General features: G+C 35.1%; 1 long non-coding RNA gene across 2 annotated transcripts in view; it reads left to right on the top strand.

The window, feature by feature from the left end:
- LOC141500565 (uncharacterized) overlaps positions 1–20,186 on the top strand; it is a 93,662-nt gene that overhangs the window by 29,180 nt on the left and 44,296 nt on the right. The window contains exon 3 of one of the 2 annotated variants that reach the window (XR_012471967.1): positions 16,999–17,089. The exons of the other annotated variant lie outside the window; for it this stretch is intronic. This is a non-coding gene — a long non-coding RNA (uncharacterized LOC141500565). The remainder of the gene's footprint in view (positions 1–16,998; positions 17,090–20,186) is intronic. 2 annotated transcript variants of the gene reach the window in all.

Here is a 20,186-nt window from a genome sequence, read left to right as displayed (position 1 = left end):
CAAATAATATTTAGATTATCTGTTGATTCAAATTATCCATGTCATGACTCTTCTCCATTAGTATGGACAGTAAAGATTCATTATATTGTAGGAGGGTTATTTTCTATTAAAAGGGGAAACTCAGTAATTTCTGGAGTTCTCTTTCATTGATATAATAAATTATGAGGTATGAATTACTTATATACATTATAAGGATTTGAGTAGACTGTAAGTTCTTCTGAAATATGTGTGAGATATAGAAGTAAAACAAAATGCAATTTAATTCTGCACTTGTAGGATTCTGGTGTACACATTGAGGAGGTATTAGAGGGTTGCTGTCCTTTGGACTGATGAGATCACTTTGTGTTCAGTTGAGAATGCCACATTTTAAGCATATTGAAAAGCTGGAATGTGTCCAAAAAAGGGCTAACAATACAATGAAAAGACTCACATAATGCCGAATAAAGATAAATAGAGGAACTCTGTATATTTAGCTTGAGGAAGAGAAGACTCAGGAGATTAAGGAGGGGGTATTGGTAGAGGGACTTGGGAATAGCAAAGGTATGGAGGTGATGATTATATTTATGTATTTTTAAGGGTTTTTTTCCCCCTTCAGAAAAGTGTCTGAACATATACATCTTGGTTTCTAAATGCTGAATGAAAAACCATTGAGTAGAAGTTAAAGAGAATTGGTATTCAGCTGTATATAAAGTTAAATTTCATAAGAATTGAAATCATTAAGGCAGCTAGGTGGTCCCAGTTAGTAGGACCTGAATTCAAATTCAACTTTAGATATTTAATGCTTACTTAGCTGTGTGATCTTAGGTAAGTTACTTAATCCCATTGCCTTGCAAAAAAAACAACAACTTGCAAACAAGCAAGAATTAAAACCATCCCTAAATAAAATGAACTTTATCAGGGCAAATCTCTTATTAAAGATCACAGGAGGTCTGAGTCTTGGATCAAATGAAAGATTTCTGCTTAGGTACAGGTTCAATTGAATGATCTTGAGGTCCATTTTTTTTTTTTAGAAAAACCATTTATTTATTTATTTATTTTTGAATTTTACAATTTCCCCCTAATCTTGCTTGCCTGTCCCCACCCCCCATAAAAGGCAGTCTGTTAGTCTTTACATTTTTTTCCATGCCACACATTGATCTAAACTGAATGTGTTGAGAGAGATATCACATCCTTAAGGAAAAAAAAAATAAAAGAGATAGCAAAATTACATAATAAGATAACTTTTTTTAAAAATTAAAATTAATAGTCTTTGGTCTTTTGTTCAAACTCCACAATTATTTCTCTGGATACAGATGGTATTCTTCATCGAAGATATCCCAAAGTTTTCCCTAACTGTTGCACTGATGGAATGAGAAAGTCCATTAAGATTGGTCATCAACCCCATGTTGCTGTTAGGATGTGCAATGTTCTTTTGGCTCTGCTCATCTCTCTCAGCATCAGTTCATGTAAATCCCTCCAGGCTTCTCTGAATTTCCATCCCTCCTGGTTCCTATTAGAACAACAGTGTTCCATGACATATATACCACAGTTTGTTAAGCCATTCCCCAGTTGATGGACATTCACTCAATTTTCACTTCTTTGTACCACAAACATGGGTGTTCTGAATGTTTTTGTACAAGTGATATTTTTACCCTTTTTCATGATCTCTTCAGGGTGTCGACCCAGTAGTGGTATTACTGGATCAAAGGGTATGCACATTTTTATTGCACTTTGGGCATAATTCCAAATAGTCTTCAGAAAGGTTGGATGAGTTCACAGCTCCACCAAAAATGCATTACTGTCCCAGATTTCCCACATCCCTTCCAACAATGATCATTGTTCTTTCTGGTCATATTGGCCAGTCTGAGAGGTGTGAGGTGGTATTGAGATCCCTTTTGATTCTTCAATTCTTTGATTCATTACTTTGAAGATGTATGTATACACTCAGTTCCCACATTATCAAATTGACAGCATTTCTGTCTATGTTCTTAAAAATAAAGTATTTTGGAGGACTTCCAGGAGTCAAAATGGCAGAGTAAGTGGTAAATTACCATAATGCTCACATATTCACTTTAAAACAACTATAAAATAGCACCCCCAAACAAATTCTGGAACAATCTTTGAGTCCAAGAAACTTGGGATATTGGCAGAAAAGGTCTGTCTCATTCAGGTAAAAGGGGAATGCAGTCAAAGACAGAAAGCACCCTAGCAAGATAGCCTCAAGCCTCATTTCATTAGACCAATGGTAGATCTTGAGCCCCAATTCAGTAGAACAGGTAAATGCCAGCACCAGGAACTTTCTCTTACTTCAGTTTAGTCAGGGGAATGGTAGACTCCAGTTCTGAGAACTGTCACTGCTTTAGTGTAGCCCCCCCAGGGAAACACAGATATACTCCAGAGGCCTCAGACACCATCACCAAGACCCTGACTCAGCACTAGCTAAGATCCTGACCCTAGGAACTGTAGCAACTCCAGTCATCCCCCAATCCACCCCTTCAGCACAGCATCAGACATGAAAGTCCCCCAAGGACTTCAGGGCGATATCAGTGTAGTACCAGGTAAACTGACAGTGTCTGCAGCCCCTGGCACAAGAAACCTGAGACATTTTCCTTCTGCCCTGGGAGCACAGTTCAAATTTAAAAGGGAAAAGGCCAAAAAAGATGAGCAAAAATATTAGAAAAAAAAATATGGCCATATAAAATTATTATGGTGACAGAGAAGATGAAAACACAACTCAGAAGAGGATAAGAATGGCAAAACAACTATGGTCAAACCTCCTCCCTCTAAAAATGGGAAGTGGTCTCAAGCCCAAAAAGAACTCAAAAAAGGAGACTAAAAATCATATAAGTGAAGTAAAAGAAAAATTAGAAAAAGAAATGAAAGCGATGCAAGAGAATTGTGACTACCTCACATTCAGGGCCACTGGGCCCAGATGACTCTGAAAGAGAAAATGAGGCTGATGACTTAGCATAGCACCCCTCACTCAAACCCGATTCACTTGCTTATCATGGCATCACCTCCTTGATGTTATGGTCTTCTTTGAGAACTAAGGACAAACATTATGCAACAGGCATAGTACAGTGACAGATGACCCTGAGCTATCCAGTAAGAATTTAGTTCTATTCTATATATTATTGAGGACATATATCAAGGGAATGAATAAACATATTTCAGAAAGGTTTCCATGCAATTTAAAAAAAATAATGCTTAAAGGGTGAACGAACCTCTAGTTTTCTGGAAAACTTGATTATCTAGGATGATGAATTCATGACAGGTTTTTTCTGTTCTGCCTGTTTTATTACATAAACACTATATATGAATATATACAATAAAACCTAATGTGAGACTCACTAATGTGAGACAGAATGACATAGTCGATAGAGTCTTCCTAGAAAATGAGGATACCTGATTTCAAGTCCCACTTCTCAAAGATCCTGGCTACAAAACCCTGGGTAAGTCCATTAATCTTTCAAAGGCCAAGGCATTTCTCCAAGACTCTCAGTTGCAGGAAAGGTACAGATTTGCAATGGGAGAGAGAGTTTCCTCAGTGAGATTTCCTATATTAATGAAGTCACAAATCTGATTCTAAATGAAATCTGATTGCATATGTAATTTTATAAATATAAGTAATAACACTGCCTATGTATATGGGTCATTTTTTTATTTCTCTTCCTCATAATTAATTCTTTATTATTATTATTATTATTATTATTATTATTGTTTTTTTAGATTTTTGCAAGGCAAATGGGGTTAAGTGGCTTACTTGGCCACACAGCTAGGTAATTATTAAGTGTCTGAGGCCACATTTGAACTCAGGTACTCCTGACTCCAGGGCCAGTGTTTTATCCACTGAACCACCTAACTTCCCCCCCACCCCCACTGCATCACCTAGCTGCTCCATAATGAGTTCTTTATATTGAATGTTTTTGCTTCTGAAAGTGCTGTACCTGTATTGTTAGCATGATATTGCAGTGATTTACTTCTAAGGACATCAGAGAAGACTGATCTCTGATCATTTTGCAGAAAAATAAACTGAGTCTCAGAGAGATTAATTAACTGGCCCAAAGTTACATAGATACCTAAGGACAGAGTAGTTATTATATTCAGGTCTCTTGACTTAGATACATGCATGTGGTTTCTCAAAAGTCTCAGTCCAGATTTTAAACTCTAATAGCTTAGGGACACCCTGAATGAATATAAAAATAACAACAAATAGTCATTTGATTAAATGTTATTCCCTTAGTGCTTGAACATATATATACTTGAACATACTTGAACACATATATACTCACTCTCACACATGCATGTGTGTGTATATATGCTCACATACACAAGGTACTACCTTTGACTGGTGTGAAGGATAATCAGTCATTCATTCAGTCAAAACCATTTATCAAAAATATGCTAGGTTCTGGGGATAAAAAATAGCAAAAAACAATTCTTTCTCTTGAAGACTTCAAAATATAATGGGTAGACAACATGTAAACAATTATGTACAAATACCTTACATTTAAGGATAAATTGAAATAATTAATAGACTAGAATTAAAAAGGTTAGTGTAGATGATGTCCCTAAGACAGGGAAGCTGCCTCAGCTGCTGGTTACTTTAGAGGGTTGTGTTGGAATTCAGCTAACACACACTATGTAACTCAACTCCTTCATCAAACACTGGGAGGAGCAGTCAAATGAGAAAGGAAAGTTCTTCCTAAGTTAAGTAGCTTATTGAGAGCTTGATGGATTCAAAAGGAAGACTCAAGTTCAAATCTTTACTGTGAAACCATAAACAAGTCAGTTAATTGCCCTGAGATGCTGTTTTTTCATCTTTAAGTGATATAATCATGTCTGCTTCACAGGATAGTTGAGAGGTTCAAAAGACAGCTTAAATAAAATGCTCTGCAAACTTTAAAGTGTTAAAAATATGGGCTCTTATTATTATGCAGCTCATTTATTTTGATCCATTCCTTACAGTCTCAGATTGAAATCAATTCCTGAAATGTCAATAGAAACTCTTTGGGGAGATGCAGAAATAAGTAAAATGTAATCTTTGCCTTCAAGGCAAATCTAGAAAAGGGATGTTAGGAACTCATGAAAAACTCTAAAGGCAGAATGAATGAAATCTTGAGAGTTAAAAGGAGGGAGGGGCTTCAAATCTGATTGGGGGGATTTAGGGAAGGTTTTTTAGGAGATAAACTAGGCCTTAGTAGATAAGATGATTTTCATGGGTCAAGCCTGTTCACACCCTCAATCCAGACCTTGTGAAGGAGTAGTTATGGATACCCTCTCAATTGCTCTCCCACTTGTATCATGATCCAGAGGATCAGTAGTTTAGAACCTTCTTCAGTCTCTGCCAAAAGAGAGTTGGCAGATGCCTGGAGTTATGTGAGAGGTTACAAAGAGCTCCTCCCTCTAAGCTAAAATATTCTTTCCTCTTGCCAGCATCCAGTCTGAATGATTATAAACATTAAAATATAGAACTCTTTCCCATTCTACTTTTATTTGAACTGTAGAATCTTAAATTTTAAAGGACCATAGACATCATCAGACCCTGGCATGTTTGAAAGTAATGGGATAGAATGGGTGACACATTTAATTCACCCCTAAAAATTTCCTATATTTATTGAATTTTGATTCCCACCTGCAGTTGCCATGGTAGTACCAGATCACAGCCCACAGCCTGGAGGTTTCCTACTGCAATCTAGGGCTCCATTCACTCAGTGCGTTTATCCTTAGACTGGCAGATCTAGGTTCCCAGAGAAGGACCACCACCTCATGGTTACACTCAAGCAATAGCAGGGTATTATAATCCTGTAAAAAAAAATCCTTTCCCTGCCACCATAGTTTGAATCCTGTTCAATAAATTTTCATTTGTACAAATCCAGTGACTTATATGGATCACACTTTTATATTTTAAACAAAACTATTAACAATGAAGCAAAATAAACAATAATACCACAGATGTTCATATATTAAAGTAAACATAAGAATAATACATCACAATCCACATATAACCCTGAGTCATCCTCTCTCACCATGGCTTTTGGTTTCTGGGGGTGGTAAAACAGGCACTCATAGAACACTGGCAAAGAGAACATGATATGAAGAAAATCTGTTTGACAGGGACATCACAACCCTGCAATTATTAACTCCAACATATTTTTTAAAATCTTGGGAACTGTCCATAAAAGTTCCTTGATGAATATAGCTTCTCTCTTGAACAGATGTTTCTGCCACTATGCTGAATTGGTCTACCCTGTGCTTGACTAACATCTCACTAAGCCCCTTGTCTCAGTCAAACTAATTGATCCTCTGGGTGATTTCTTTGCATCCCTGCTCCCAATCTGTTCCTTTGCTCAGCTGGACTTACTCCTCTTAGCAATAAGTGACAGAACAGAGTCAAACTCTTTAATACAGTTTTAAAACCTGTCTTTCATTTCTCTTTTATCTTTTTTGGATTTTCTCTGCAAGTGACTCCACCTTAGCTTATGGTTAGTAGTTGACTTCTCACCTATCTATGATCAAGTAACATATTTGTTCTTTTGTGATGGAGTCATTCTGTTATTCACATTTTTACCAGTGTTTGATCTCAGAGTTACTCAGTTCTGCATATCCAAATCAGTAAGGCATCCTTTTGCTTCATTATTTAACAACTTGTCATATTCAAAATAAACAACTGCTCTCTCAGAGTTCTGAGAGTTGGGAACAACTTTCTCAGAATTCTGAGTAGACTTATTCCCCCAAAGGACTCAGCTTCACTTTGGGGAGTTTTCCCACTTCTGGTTCCTAATCTCTCCCAGACTATCTTGGAAAATCACAACCTGATGGCTCCCATTGTACTGATGCCAACTTCTCTCTCTTTTTTTTTTTTGTTTTTTTTTGCAAGGCAAATGGGGTTAAGTGGCTTGCCCAAGGCCACACAGCTAGGTAATTATTAAGTGTCTGAGGTCGGATTTGAACCCAGGTACTCCTGACTCCAAGGCCGGTGCTTTATCCACTAAGCCACCTAGCCGCCCCTTGATGCCAACTTCTCTTGCAAGTACTTAGTTCACAAAATTATTGAAGGGAAGTTTTTTTAAAAATAAAACTCAAGGATATAAAAGGATGCTTTCTGGGGGAATTAAAAACCCAGCACCCAGCATTAAATATCTTCTTTTTAAAGATCTGCATAAGAATGTCATTCACTTAGAACTCTGATTAGGTCACAAATCTATAGCAAGTTAGAAGATGGTGGTCAGATCTTATGTTCTGTAATTCTGCATAATGTTCAGCTTGGTGCATCGGTACCACCTCTAATTCAGAGGAGAAGGTCTTAAATCTTCCTGGTCTGGTGAGAGGCATAGTTCTCCTTTTAACATTGTTCTACAAATAACAAAGAAGCAAGTTAAGACCCCCCTCTTATTGATGATTCATCACTATTTAAAATCCTTTCAGACTTGGGGAAGTAATAATTCATTGACTTTTCATTTCTAAGAGAGTTCCAGATATTTCTTGCTTTAGATGTCTTTCTTTTCCACAAGACCCCCCGAACCACAGCTGAGTGAGTATTCCTTGCTTCTTAAAACAAAAGCCATATTTCATTTTATTTGTTTAAATTGATAATAATTAATTTTATTTCCCTTCTATCTCCCTTATGGCACCTACCTTATACCCTTGTAACAAATATACATAGTAAGGCATTGCTTTATTGTCCATGTCCAAAAAAATTTTACATCAGGAGTCCACTTCTTCTGTTACGAAGTATTCAACATATCTCTGTAATCATGGTCAATCATTGACTAGACCAGAGTTCTTAACTTTTTCAAAATTGCTTGCCCTTGTAATGTTTTTTTATCATTGTTAAAATTGTTCTCCTTCTACCCACTTTACTCTGTATCAATTCAGGTTTCTCTGAAGTTGCATTTTTCATTATTTCCTAATAGCACAATAATATTCTATTTCATTAATTTATTATGATATGTTCTGCCATTCTCCAATCGATGGATATCCCCTTAATTTCCATTTCTCTATTACTATAAAAGGAGATGATATATATTACATGCAAACACACACACACACACACACACACATATATGCTTAAATAAAGGCGTATTTTTACATATGGATCATTTTCTTCTTTCCTTAATCTTTTTTTGGGGTATAGGACTAGTAGTGGTATTTCTGGGTTAAAGAGTATGCACATTTTAGTGGTTTTTGTGGTCATAGTTCTGCATTACTTTCCAGAATGGAGTCAGAATTCTACTGACAATGCATTAATGTACCTCTCTTTTCTATAGCTCCTCAAACATTATTCATCTTCCTTTTTTGAACATCTTACTGAACATAATTTTTACTACAAGGATTTATTGAATATTTTTGAGTTTTAAAAATTTGTACATGAGATTTTTAAGGTCCTGAAACATGGTCAATTTTGTAAAGGTGCAACACACACAGGTGAAAATAATATATTCTCTTTTCTATTCACAGTCAGTAATTTCCAGAAATCTATTATATCTAGCCATTAAAAATGTCTATTTGGGTTCTTAAGTTTTTCCTCGTTTAATTTTATTAGCTTTAAGTCTGAAAGGTAAGCACATTGAGTTCTCCAATTACTGTCTGTTGTTCCTCAAAATTTGTTTATTCTTTTCTTTAGGTTTTTAGATGCTCTGTTATTTGATACATACATATTAAATATTGATATTAGTTATTTTACATACATTTTAGAATAATGCCTTTCTCCTGTAATTAAGTTTATTTTGCAGTTAAAATTGTTATTCTGATTTGTGAGTTGAGTTGAAGCATACTAACTTTTGCTACAATTCCTTTTTTATCTTGGTGAAAACTTTTATTTTTCAAGTGTATTTCTTTTTTTTTTAATTTTATTTATTTGAGGCAGTGAGGTTAAGTGACTTGTCCAAAGTCACCCAGCTAGACAATTATTGACTGTCTGAAGTTGGATTTGGACTCAGGTCCTCCTGACTCCAGGACCAGTGCTCTATTCACTGTGCTGTCTAGCTGCCTCCAAGTAGGTTTCTTATAAAAACATATTGTTGGATTCTACTTTCTAATCCTTCTATCTTTTTTACATTTATGGGAAAGTTCATCTTAATATATTCACAGTTATGATCATTAATTGTATATTTTCCTCTATCCTGTTCTTTTATACTGCTCTTTACCACCATCTTTTCTCTTTACAAACAAGAAGGGGTGGTGGTAAGAGCAGAGTGTGTTCAACATAAGTGCTCTGTGATCAGTATCATCTATCTTTGTTCCTATCCATTTTCTTTTCCTTTCTCCCAGATTTCTAAAACTAATTCTTGCCATTTTTCTTTCTCTTTTGAAACTTTTCTTCATAACACATCTCCATATTTAGAGTTTTTTTGCTTATATCTAATCCCTCTCTTATTCTTCCTTTTGTCTAATTCCTTCCTTCCCCTTCCCCATCCCTTCCTGTTTCCCGATTGAAATGAATATATTTATTTCCACTCCAAACTCTCTATCTGTTGTATATATGAAATCCATCTTTTGACTTGCAGAATAAATTTAGGTTCAAGTGATTTTCACTCCTACCAGTTTCTTTTATTTCTACAAACTTCTACTAGCACACTCTAATTATCTTAGCAAGTTTCTATTTCTCTCAAAGTATATTTCTTTTTCCCTCTCTTTCTTTTTTTGCTTTAATTTAATAAAAACCAAGCCCAAAGATTCTGTAATTTAATTTCCCCTATGACCCCGATGATATTAATGTTCTGAGAAGACACTTGTATCACTTCCCCCTATTAGAATGGAAACATTTCATCTTGTATCCTCTATTCCAATTTTCCACTCATATTTACCTTTTTATATTTGTCTTGATTCCTGTGCTTCTATTTCAAAGTTTCTACTTAGCTCTGATTTTTTTTTTAATCAGGAATGCATGGGAGTCCATTATTTCATTAAAAATCCATTTTCCCCCTTATCAGATCATACAGTTTTATGGGGTAAGTCATTCTTGTTTCTTGGCCTATATCATTTGTCTTTTGAAGTGCTATATTACACACTCTCTGCTCCTAAATAGTGGTAGCTATTAAATCTTTTGTGATCCTGACTGGTTCTTTGAGACTGAGCTCTTTTTATGTGTTTACAATATATTTTTTACTTTGACTTAGAAATGCTACATTTTAATTATAAAGTTCTTGAAAGTTTTATTTAAGGGTTTATTTCAGGAAGTGGTCATTGAAGTTTTCTACTTTCACTTTTCCCTCTACTTCTAATAGTTATGGAAAGTTTTCATTTTCATGTCTTGAAATATAACGTATGACATCTGAGCTCAAATCTGGCCTTGGACGCCTACTAACTGTGTGACCCTGGGCAAGTAACTTAATCCTGATAGATTAAAAAAAATAAATTTAATTTACAGATTCTTTTTTTGTCATGATTTTTAGCTAGTACAATGATTTTTAACTTCTTTTACATCTGTTTTTCAATTCAGAATTTTTTAAAATAAATACTTCAAACTTCTATTTTTTCAATCTTTTGACTTTGTCAAATTTTTCATTTAACCTCATGCTTTAATTAACTTTAATTTGCTCTATTTTAATTTTCAAGGAGTTTAATACTTGAGCAAGGTTTTGTATCTGTTCTATTTCCAAGTCCTTCCTCCAGTAGTGTCATTTCTTTTATAATTCTTTCTTCTAGAACTCTAATTTCATTTATAACATACTGTAAATTCTAAACTTTCATGGGAGTAATGTTCCTAGAAAATATCATGAATGTATAAAACACAAATGTTAATTCATTAAAACTATGGGAAATAGGTGGATAACTTCCTGTTACCATCAAAAAGTATAATAATTAATTAGAGATTGCTGAAAATACTTTTTTCTGCATTCAAATCTTACTCAATAATATTTTATTTTTTCCAATGATATATAAAGACAATTTTAACCTCCATTTTTATAAAATTTTGAATTCCAAATATTCTCTCTTCCTCCCTTCCCCTCCTCCTAAAATGGAAAGAAATTTGATGTTATTTATTTTTAATCATGTAAAGCATATTTCCATATTAATAATGTTGTAAAAAGAACCATATAAAAAGAAAAAAAACATGAAAAATAGAGAAAGTGAAAATAGCATGTTTCTATCTGCATTCAGAGTTTATCAGTTCTTCTTTTGAATGTGAATAGCATTTTCCATCATGAGTTCTTTGTCTTGGAGGGCTATATTGCTGAGAAGAGCTAAGTCATTCATCATGGATCGTCACATAGTGTTGCTGTTAACTATGTTCAATGTTCTTCTGGTTCTGCTTTTTTTACTTTTTTGCATATAAAACTTTATTATAAAGCATTAATTCTGGTAACATATACTTCTCATGGCATAGTGACCATGATATAACCCATAGGATACAGTGTACCAAATAAAATTGGTAACATGTAAAATTTTTTTTGAACTAGCAATTCCTCCAAATTTTGTGACCTTTTGTGCTAGCATCTCAATTAAAAACAAAACCAAACAAAACATTGATTTAAGACAATAATAACATGTGAAATTATATATCAAATAAAAATCTTAAATCTAAAGCTTTTTTTTAAAACATTCTTTTCTTCTACTGTATCAGATGACAGTGTGATGACATTATACTGTATACTATATTGCTATAAACTTTTCTATTTTGACTGTCCTAATGAAAACCAAAGGAGACTAGATTGGTGGGACTTTAGTCACCACTACTGGAAGATGGAGATCAGCAAGGTCTCTTCAGACAGTGTCATTTGGCATTGGAAATTGTGAAAAATGTGCCATCTTGAAAAAATACATCAGTGATGTCTGCTTCAGGCATCATTTGAGATTCTTAAGGATCTTAGAGTATAGGAGCAAAGTCATGAAGTACCTAGAGCAGGATACCAGCAACTCCACAAAGTTGTGTGCTTTGCACCTCTTATTTTTTTCTCTACTGCACATTGACACAAATATGCATGGTTGCCAACATAAAAGTAAAAATGAAGTTACTATGCCTGAAGTCTCAAAAGTTAAAATATGAAAAAGTTGAGGACTGCCTACAATATAAATTCTTTTAGAAAACCTCTTCATTTCTTTTAGGAATTCTAGTTGAACCTCGAGGCCAAGTTGTATTTTTCTTTGAAGCTTTGCTTGTAAGGATTTGAAGTTGTTCATTTCTGGTTTTGTGTCTTGGGTTTTGCTCTCTTATATTAGCCCCTTATCATGAGAGTTTTTAAATTTTGTGTTGTTTTGTTCATTCATTATTCCAAGCTTAATTCTTGAATTAGGATTTTTGTATTAGGACCACATTCTACATATTTCTGGAGGGGTATGTAGCCACATATTATAGTCCTCATCTATATTATTTGGAATTATGGCATTGCATTCTCTGGGTATTGAGTTCTATATTCTTTAAAGATCTCAGGGATGGCTCAGGGTAGGGAACTATAGTCCTTTAGTGGGCACTATGAGATCTGATTTAGAGTGTAGTCTGATCATTATTCTCCATGCATGAACTTTGCAGATTACAAACTCCATTTTAGTGAAGTTTACATCTGAATGGTAGAAATGTAAATTGCTTTTTGAAGCTCTAGGATTAAGTTGATGGTTCTGTCAGTTAGCTAGAAATCTAAGAAGATTCAAAGCAAAAGAGTTTTAAGCCTACTTCTACTGCAACCCTTTCCCATTTTCTTACCCCTGGACATAGTGGAAGATTGGATTCTGAATTCAAGGGAATGATGTTGGCACACTCTTAGAGTAACAGAGCCTCTGGTCTTCCTCTTATCCTCAACGGTAGGATTCTGAATTCATGATCTTGGGGCATGAAAATGATTCATTGTGTTTGCTTCTTGGTTTTCCTGATCATTGCTCTAAAATTGGAAATAATGTAAATGCCTATCAGGAAATGGCTAAGCAAAAAATGTTACATTAATTTAACAGAATGTTATTGTATTATAAATATCAATGAATTTGAAGAATTCAAAGAACATAGGAAGGTTTTAATCAACTGATCCAGAGTAAAGTAAGTCAAACTAGGAAAAAATATGCTCACAATGACAATAAGTTGAAAGAGCAAAAAAAAAATACTCAAAAGTGATAGTGTATTATAATAATAATAATCAATCTTATCTCTAGATAGATGAAAAAATATACTTTTTTGTAGAAATTGGGGTGACAACCAAGGATTAAGGACATTGTCTAATCTTTCAGACTTGGTCAGTGTGTTAGGTACTGTTTAGTTACTTTAGTCTTTCTGTTTTAAACCTTTCTTATTAGGCAAAGTAGGGGAGTAGTAGAGAGTAGAGAGTGATATTCAGAAATGAAGGTCATGCAAAAAAGCCAATAAAATTAAACAAGTAAACAAAAATAATACTTATTGAATTGAATAGGAGTATATCTAAGCCTTCTTCCATATGACAGGCTGGAAATATCTGAAGAGACTCATTATGACAGTCTGCCCTTATCTTTTGTCCTCAAGTTTTCTCTTAAGGTCAAATACTCTTAGTTTCTTCCAAGATACTTTCAGATCTTTTTAATTTCATGCCTGTCCTTTTCTGGACATATTCTAATCCCTTTTATGAGATGGCACCCAGGATTCAACACTGTATTCCAGGTATGGGATGACTAGACTAGACTATGGTGGGATGTACAATCACTTTCATTGAAATAAAGATTATACTTCTAATAATATAATATAATCTTTATTAGATCTTAGTCCATCAATAAGCACCTATTATATTTCAAGAATTTTTCTAAGTTCTGGAGATTCAACAAAGGACAAAAACACTGTCCCTTTAAGGAGATTTGAATGGTTGATAAAACTTGTACATACAAATTGATAGTAGGTAAACTTAGGGGCAGTGGATAAAACATCCAGACTATAGTTAGGAAGTCCTGAGTTCAAATCCAACCCTAGAAACTTACTATCTGTGTACCTAATCAAGCCACTTTAACCCTTTTTGTTTCAGTTCCTCATTTGAAGAAGGAAATGCCAAATCTCTCCAGTCTTTTCCAAGAAAACTCCATTAACTTTGTCACAGAGAGTTGACAAGACTGAGCAACAACTATGAATTTAGATGGGAAGGACTTTAGCAGCAAATGGCATGGAGGCCAGTTGATTCTTGAAGGAAACTAATTATTCTAAGAATTGCAACTGAAGAGAGAGAGCATTCCAGGCAGGGGGGGATAGATACCAGTGCAAAGGTACAGAGATAGAAAATGACCTGCTGTGTACATGGAATAGAAATAGACCATTATAACTGGAGGAGTAAAATTTAAAAAGACTGAAAAAGTAAAAGGACTATTGTGAAGATCACTAAACACCAAAGAACAGTATTTGATCCTGGAGGTAATGGAGAGCAGTGGAATTCAATGTGTAGAGGTGGGAGTAGTAAGGAAAAATCACTTTGGTAGCTCAATAGAAGATGGAAAGAAAAGGTGAGAGAGGGGGCAAGATGACCAATTAGAAGGCTATTTCAATGCTCCAGGAAAGAGATATGAAGGGTTTAAAAAGAAGTTGAGAACAATAGAACAGTTAATTTTACTCTAATCATAGTCTAAGCATATCTACTTCAGGAAGAAAAAAACTCTTTATATTGGTTTCAGATTTGTCACCTACAAAATCTGGGGCTCTGGCAGTTAGGTGGTACAGTGGATAGAGCACTGGCTTTGGAATCAGGAGGTCAGGGATTCAAATCCAGCCTCAGACACTTGATACTTAGTAGCTGTATGGTCTTGAGTAAATCACTTAACCCTGATTGCCTCACATCCAGGGTCATCTCCAGTCATCTTGATTCATATCTGGCTCTGGAGGAGTGACTTAGCACAGCACCCCCACACTCAAATACAATTCATGTGCTTGTCATGGCATCACCTCCATGATGTCATGGTCTTATTTGAGAATGAAGGACAAACATCATCACCATATTTGGGTAGAAGATCACTTTGTAGGTAACATGTTTCCTTCATTCCTTTACATATAGTACTGTACTTGATATGAGCTATTCCATAACTATATCTTTATATTTCAGTTTTATTCAAATCCAGACATTCAGAGGTCAAACAGGTAAATGATTTCTGAAATTTGACCAACTGGGAGAGACAAGAGCAAAAAGGAAGAGAAAAGAAATAGATAGAAAATGGATTTTTTATATCAGACCTTCTCAAAGCAAACTACTGATTCATATTATTTGAGTACATGTAGAGTAATATGCTAAGAAAATATGTGGAAAGATCCAGTAAAAGGTAGGTGCCTTGTTCAGGAGCCTCTGATGATAAAGCTCTAAGATATGCAAACAATTGTGAAAAACAGTCCTTTTTGTAAATATTAGGGATCACAGGAAGAGTGCCAGACTATTTCCAGTCAAGTAATTATGAACAAAAGAAGGAATATTCTGATGACATTGAGATTATGCTTTGTTTGTGTTTCTACCAGTGTTAATTAAGAGCACATGAACAAAACATTCAAACTTATCTCTTTAGGGGAGAAAGTAAAAAGTTTTGAAGAATTTCTTATTTCTACCCAGGTCATCAGGGATAATGAAGTATTATCTGAAAGAATGGAAAAAAAAGTTTCAAAGAAAAAAAAGTTCAGAATATGAAAAGGATTGACTATTGGTCATCTATGTAATACAATTTAAAGATACTTGACTGTAATTCTATGAATATGAAGAAAACTTGAAATTGGAAAAAAAAAGAATTGAAGAAAGAAAACTTAATGAACATGTCCACCAAAGCATCTACTCACATAATATTTAACTCATGAAGTGAGCAAAATGAGCAGCAAAATGATATTATCAAAATACTAAAAAAAATCCAATATTTCAAGAGAATTAGCTAAGAAAAAGAACAGTAGTAGAAATTGTGGCACTAGATGTTTATATGCAAATGTATAGAATATGCATTTTGCAGAGTAAAACACAATGGAAGGGAGAGCTATTCTGACTTCAAATGCAATCCTGAAACTAAATTAAATGCTTATATTCACTGGAATATATCAATGGCAAGACATTTCTTTCAAAAATAGATTAAAAAGGCAAAATAATAGAACTCTAAAGAAGATATACTTTTTGTAAGGGAATTAAGCAGTCATAGGTATATAAAGCATTTTGGTGAAGGAAAAGCAGAAGTGATATTTTTGTAGTATAGTACAGATCACTTGGTCAGAAGGAGAAAATGGATAATAAATGTAGAAAACAGATGATAAAACTGGCCAAGAGACCTATTATTATTATTATGGATCTCTTCAAGTATTTGGACATTTGCTAGAGCTCTTTGTGAACATAGGCAGAATATCTGACTTGCTTCAGAAACCATTCTATTCTTTCTAGAAAGTATAAAAAAGGAGAGGAAGTGACCAACAGAAAACATCTTCCCTGATATTTCATCAAAACAATTTAACCCATTAATGAACCGTAAAGACCTACTGGACTTTGTCATATATGCTACATCTAGACTTTGCCCTCCATGTTTTGTTTCTCTCAATTAGAATATGATCCCTGAGAGGAACCAGATCATTTTTTTTAGGGTTTTTTTTTTTTTTGCAAGGCAAACAGGGTTAAGTGGCTTGCCCAAGGCCACACAGCTCGGTAATTATTAAGTGTCTGAGACCGGATTTGAACCCAGGTACTCCTGACTCCAAGGCTGGTGCTTTATCCACTATGCCACCTAGCTGCCCCTTGAACCAGATCATTTTTACTGGTATTTAGCATAATACTTGGTATATAGTAATAACTTAAATAGTGTTTTTTCATTCATTCATTCTGACTACCTCATCTTAGATTTCTTATTAGATGAAGAAATATCCTGGCATAATGGTAGCTTTCAAAAAGCCCAGTAGAAAATCAGGGTACTAATACAAATTACTATAGAAGTTATTTCAGGAGGGATGGTGTTCTTTCTAGAATGAAATGTTGATTACGCAAATAAATGTGAATCCATTGAGAAAGAATCTAAGAGTTATCCCAAGAGAATTATGTTAAGGTATAGGGAACATATTGACCAATTTAGATTTTATTTTATATATATATTTTTAGTGTTGAATTAATGCTTTTTATTTCTGTACTTTAGTAACTTCACAATAGATGCTTCTTTGAAGAAAATCATTCTTATAACAAAGGACTCCAATTAAGGGAAAAGAACTAACACAGTCAACTCATAGGTCAGAGTATGTAATATTCTGCATCTATAGTTTTGCACTTTAGAGAGGGAGAAGTGTGTTTCATCAAGGTTCTTAAGTAGAACCTGGGTGATCATTGTATTTAATCTTATTCGTGATGTCTGTTCTCTTGTTTCTGTTTTCTTTCTTTTTTTAATTTACTTTTTAATTTACTTATACATTACTAAAACAGTCTTGTTGTAAGAGTAGACATAATCCCCCCTCCCCCCACAAAAATAAAAATTCTCACAAGAAATCAAGTGAAAGAAAGAGAAAAAAATGTGCTTCAGTTTGTGTTCTAATACCATCAACTCTGTCTTTGTGGTGGATCGAATTCTTTATTATGTCCATCAGAGAAGTTACTTCCACAGTTGATGCTGCTGATTGTAATTCCCTCCATCCATTTCTTCCTACTACCAATTATTATATTTTCTCTCTTCTTTTACTTTGTCTCTCATCAAAAGTATGTTGTGGGAAAACCAAGTGGTACAGTGGACAGAGCACCAGCTCTGGGGCCAGTATTCCAGCCCAGGGATTCAGCTTCCACCCATCCCTGTGGTCCTGGACAGGCTACCCAATACTACCACCTTGCAAAAAGTAAAAAAGAAAATGTATTATATCTGACTATCCTCTCCCATGATCTACCCTCTCCTCTATCACCTAATGCCTCCTACCCTTCCCCTTTCCCCTTTCTTCCATCCCCTTTCTCTCCTTTTTCCTTCTAGATTTTTATGCCCTATTAAGTATATATATATATAATGTTGTTTCCTCTCTGAGCCATTTCTGACGAGAATATCCCTCTCACTTCCCCCCCTTCCATACCATTGCAAAAGTTATTTCTTGACTCTTTTACATGAAATATCTTAATCTATTCTACCTCTCCTTTCCTTTCTCCCAGTACATTTCACCCATTGACTCCATTTTTAAGATACCTCCAAATTTGGCTCTCTCCTGTGTCTTGACTATAAAATTTCCTTCTAACTGCTCTAATAAATGAGAAGGGTTATATAAGTATTATCAGTATCTCATATGAGTATTATCAGTATCATCTTCCTATACATGCAGTTCATCATCATTAAATTCCTCAATTTGCCCTTCTCATCTTCCCTCTCTTTGCTTTACCTGAATCCTGTGCTTGAAGATCAAACTTTCTGTTCAGTTCTGGTCATTTCAATAGGAACATTTGAAATTTGCCCTGTTTCACTGAAATTCCATCTTTTGCCTTGGAAGAAGATGTTCAGTTTTGCTGGGTAGTTGATTCTTGGTTGCATTCCAAGCTCTTTTGCTTTCTGGAATAATGTTATATTCCAAGCAAGTCCTGGGTAATCTTGATTGCAGCACCACAATATTTGAATTGTTTTGTTCTGTCCGCTTGTAATGTTTTCTCTTTGACTTGGGAGTTCTGGAACTTGGCTATCATATTCCTGGGGGTTGGGTTGTTTTTTTCTGGATCTCTTTCAGTAGGAGATCAGTGGATTCTCTCAATTTCTATTTTGCCTTCTGCTTCTAGTATATCAAGGCTATTTTCCTGTAGAAATTCTTTAAAAATGAAGTCAAGGCTCTTTTTCTGATCATGATTTTTCAGGTAGTCCAATAATTTTAAAATTGTCTCTTCTGGATCTGTTTTTTTTCAGATTTGTTGTTTTTTCAATAAGATATTTCATGAATTCTAGTTTTTCATTATTTTGATATTGTTTTATTGTGTCTTGATTCCTTGCAAAGTCATCAGCTTCCTATAGCATTCATTCTACATTTGAATGATTTGTTTTCTTCAGAGAACTTTCTTATCTCTTTTTCCATCTGCCCAATACTGCTTTTTAAAGTATTTTTCTCCTCATTAACTTTTTTGAACTGTTTTTTCTATTTGACCTAAACTAGTTTTTAATATGTTATTTTCTTCAGCATTTTTTGGATCTCCTTGACTAATCCGGTGACTTCGTTTTCATGTTTTTCCTGCATCTCCTTCATTTATCTTCCCAATTTTTCTTCTGCTTCCCTCACTTGATTTCCAAAATCTTTTTTGAGCTCTGAAATAGCCCAAGCCTAACCTCTATATTTCTTTGAGTCTTTAGATGCAGAAGCTCAAACTTTCTCATCTTCAGATTGTGTGTTTTGGTCCTCCATGGGACCAAAGTAATTGTCTATAGTCAGGTTCCTTTTTTTCCTGTTTACTCACTTCCTTAACCTATGACTAATTTGGGGGTGCTTCCTGAGCTTTTGAGTATTATTAGGACACCCCTGCAAAGACCTCAGTTTCTTCAAGGTCTTATGAGAGTCTCTGATCACTCTATTGCCTGTGCTCTGTTCTCCCAGACTGCAACTAGGGTCTGAATATAGACAAAGCACAATAGTCCTATCCCAGGGCCAGAGGAGAGACCTTGACAGTCTTCCCCCAAATCCCTTACCTTCCATGGTCTGAGCACTCTGAGAGCAGCTGCTGGGTGGCTTTGTATGCCTGCTTCCCTTTCCTGGGATCTGGGCTGTGCTGAGGGCTGCAACTATGTTGATGGCTGTGGATGCACTGAGGGCCATACTGGGTCCCACTCATTCTGGCAGAGGTTTCTCCACTGATCTTTGAAGTTGTGTTTGGTGTTCCTGGGTTGCCAGGTCAGGAAATTGCTTCTGCTACTAGGTTCCTCAGGACCAGGTTCCTAGATGCCCAGAAGGCTGTTCTGGAAAGACTGGAGTTCCTTTGTTTCTGCACTATAATCCTGGCTATGCTGCTGCCCCCTCCACCCTGTGGAACAGAGCTTTCCCCATGATTTTCCTGGCTACCCTGGGCTGGAGAATTGCACCCACTGAATCTTTCTGTCGGTTCTGTTTCTCAAAAAATTAGTTATGGCCATACTTTTAAGGTTTTTTTGGAATATTTTTGAGAGAGCTCCTAGGAAAGGCTGTTCTCATGCTGACATCTTGGCTCTGCCCCCTTGTTTCTGTTTTCTTCACTCTGCATCAATTAATATAACTTCCATTTTTTTTAAGTTTTTTTGCAAGGCAAATGGGGTTAAGTGGCTTGCCCAAGGCCACACAGCTAGGTAATTATTGTGTCTGAGACTGGATTTGAACCCAGGTACTCCTGACTCCAGGGCTGATGCTTTAT

Source organism: Macrotis lagotis, chromosome X (genome assembly GCF_037893015.1).
Source record: "Macrotis lagotis isolate mMagLag1 chromosome X, bilby.v1.9.chrom.fasta, whole genome shotgun sequence".
NCBI lineage: Eukaryota > Metazoa > Chordata > Mammalia > Peramelemorphia > Peramelidae > Macrotis > Macrotis lagotis.
This window is presented reverse-complemented; position numbering and strand designations above follow the sequence as displayed.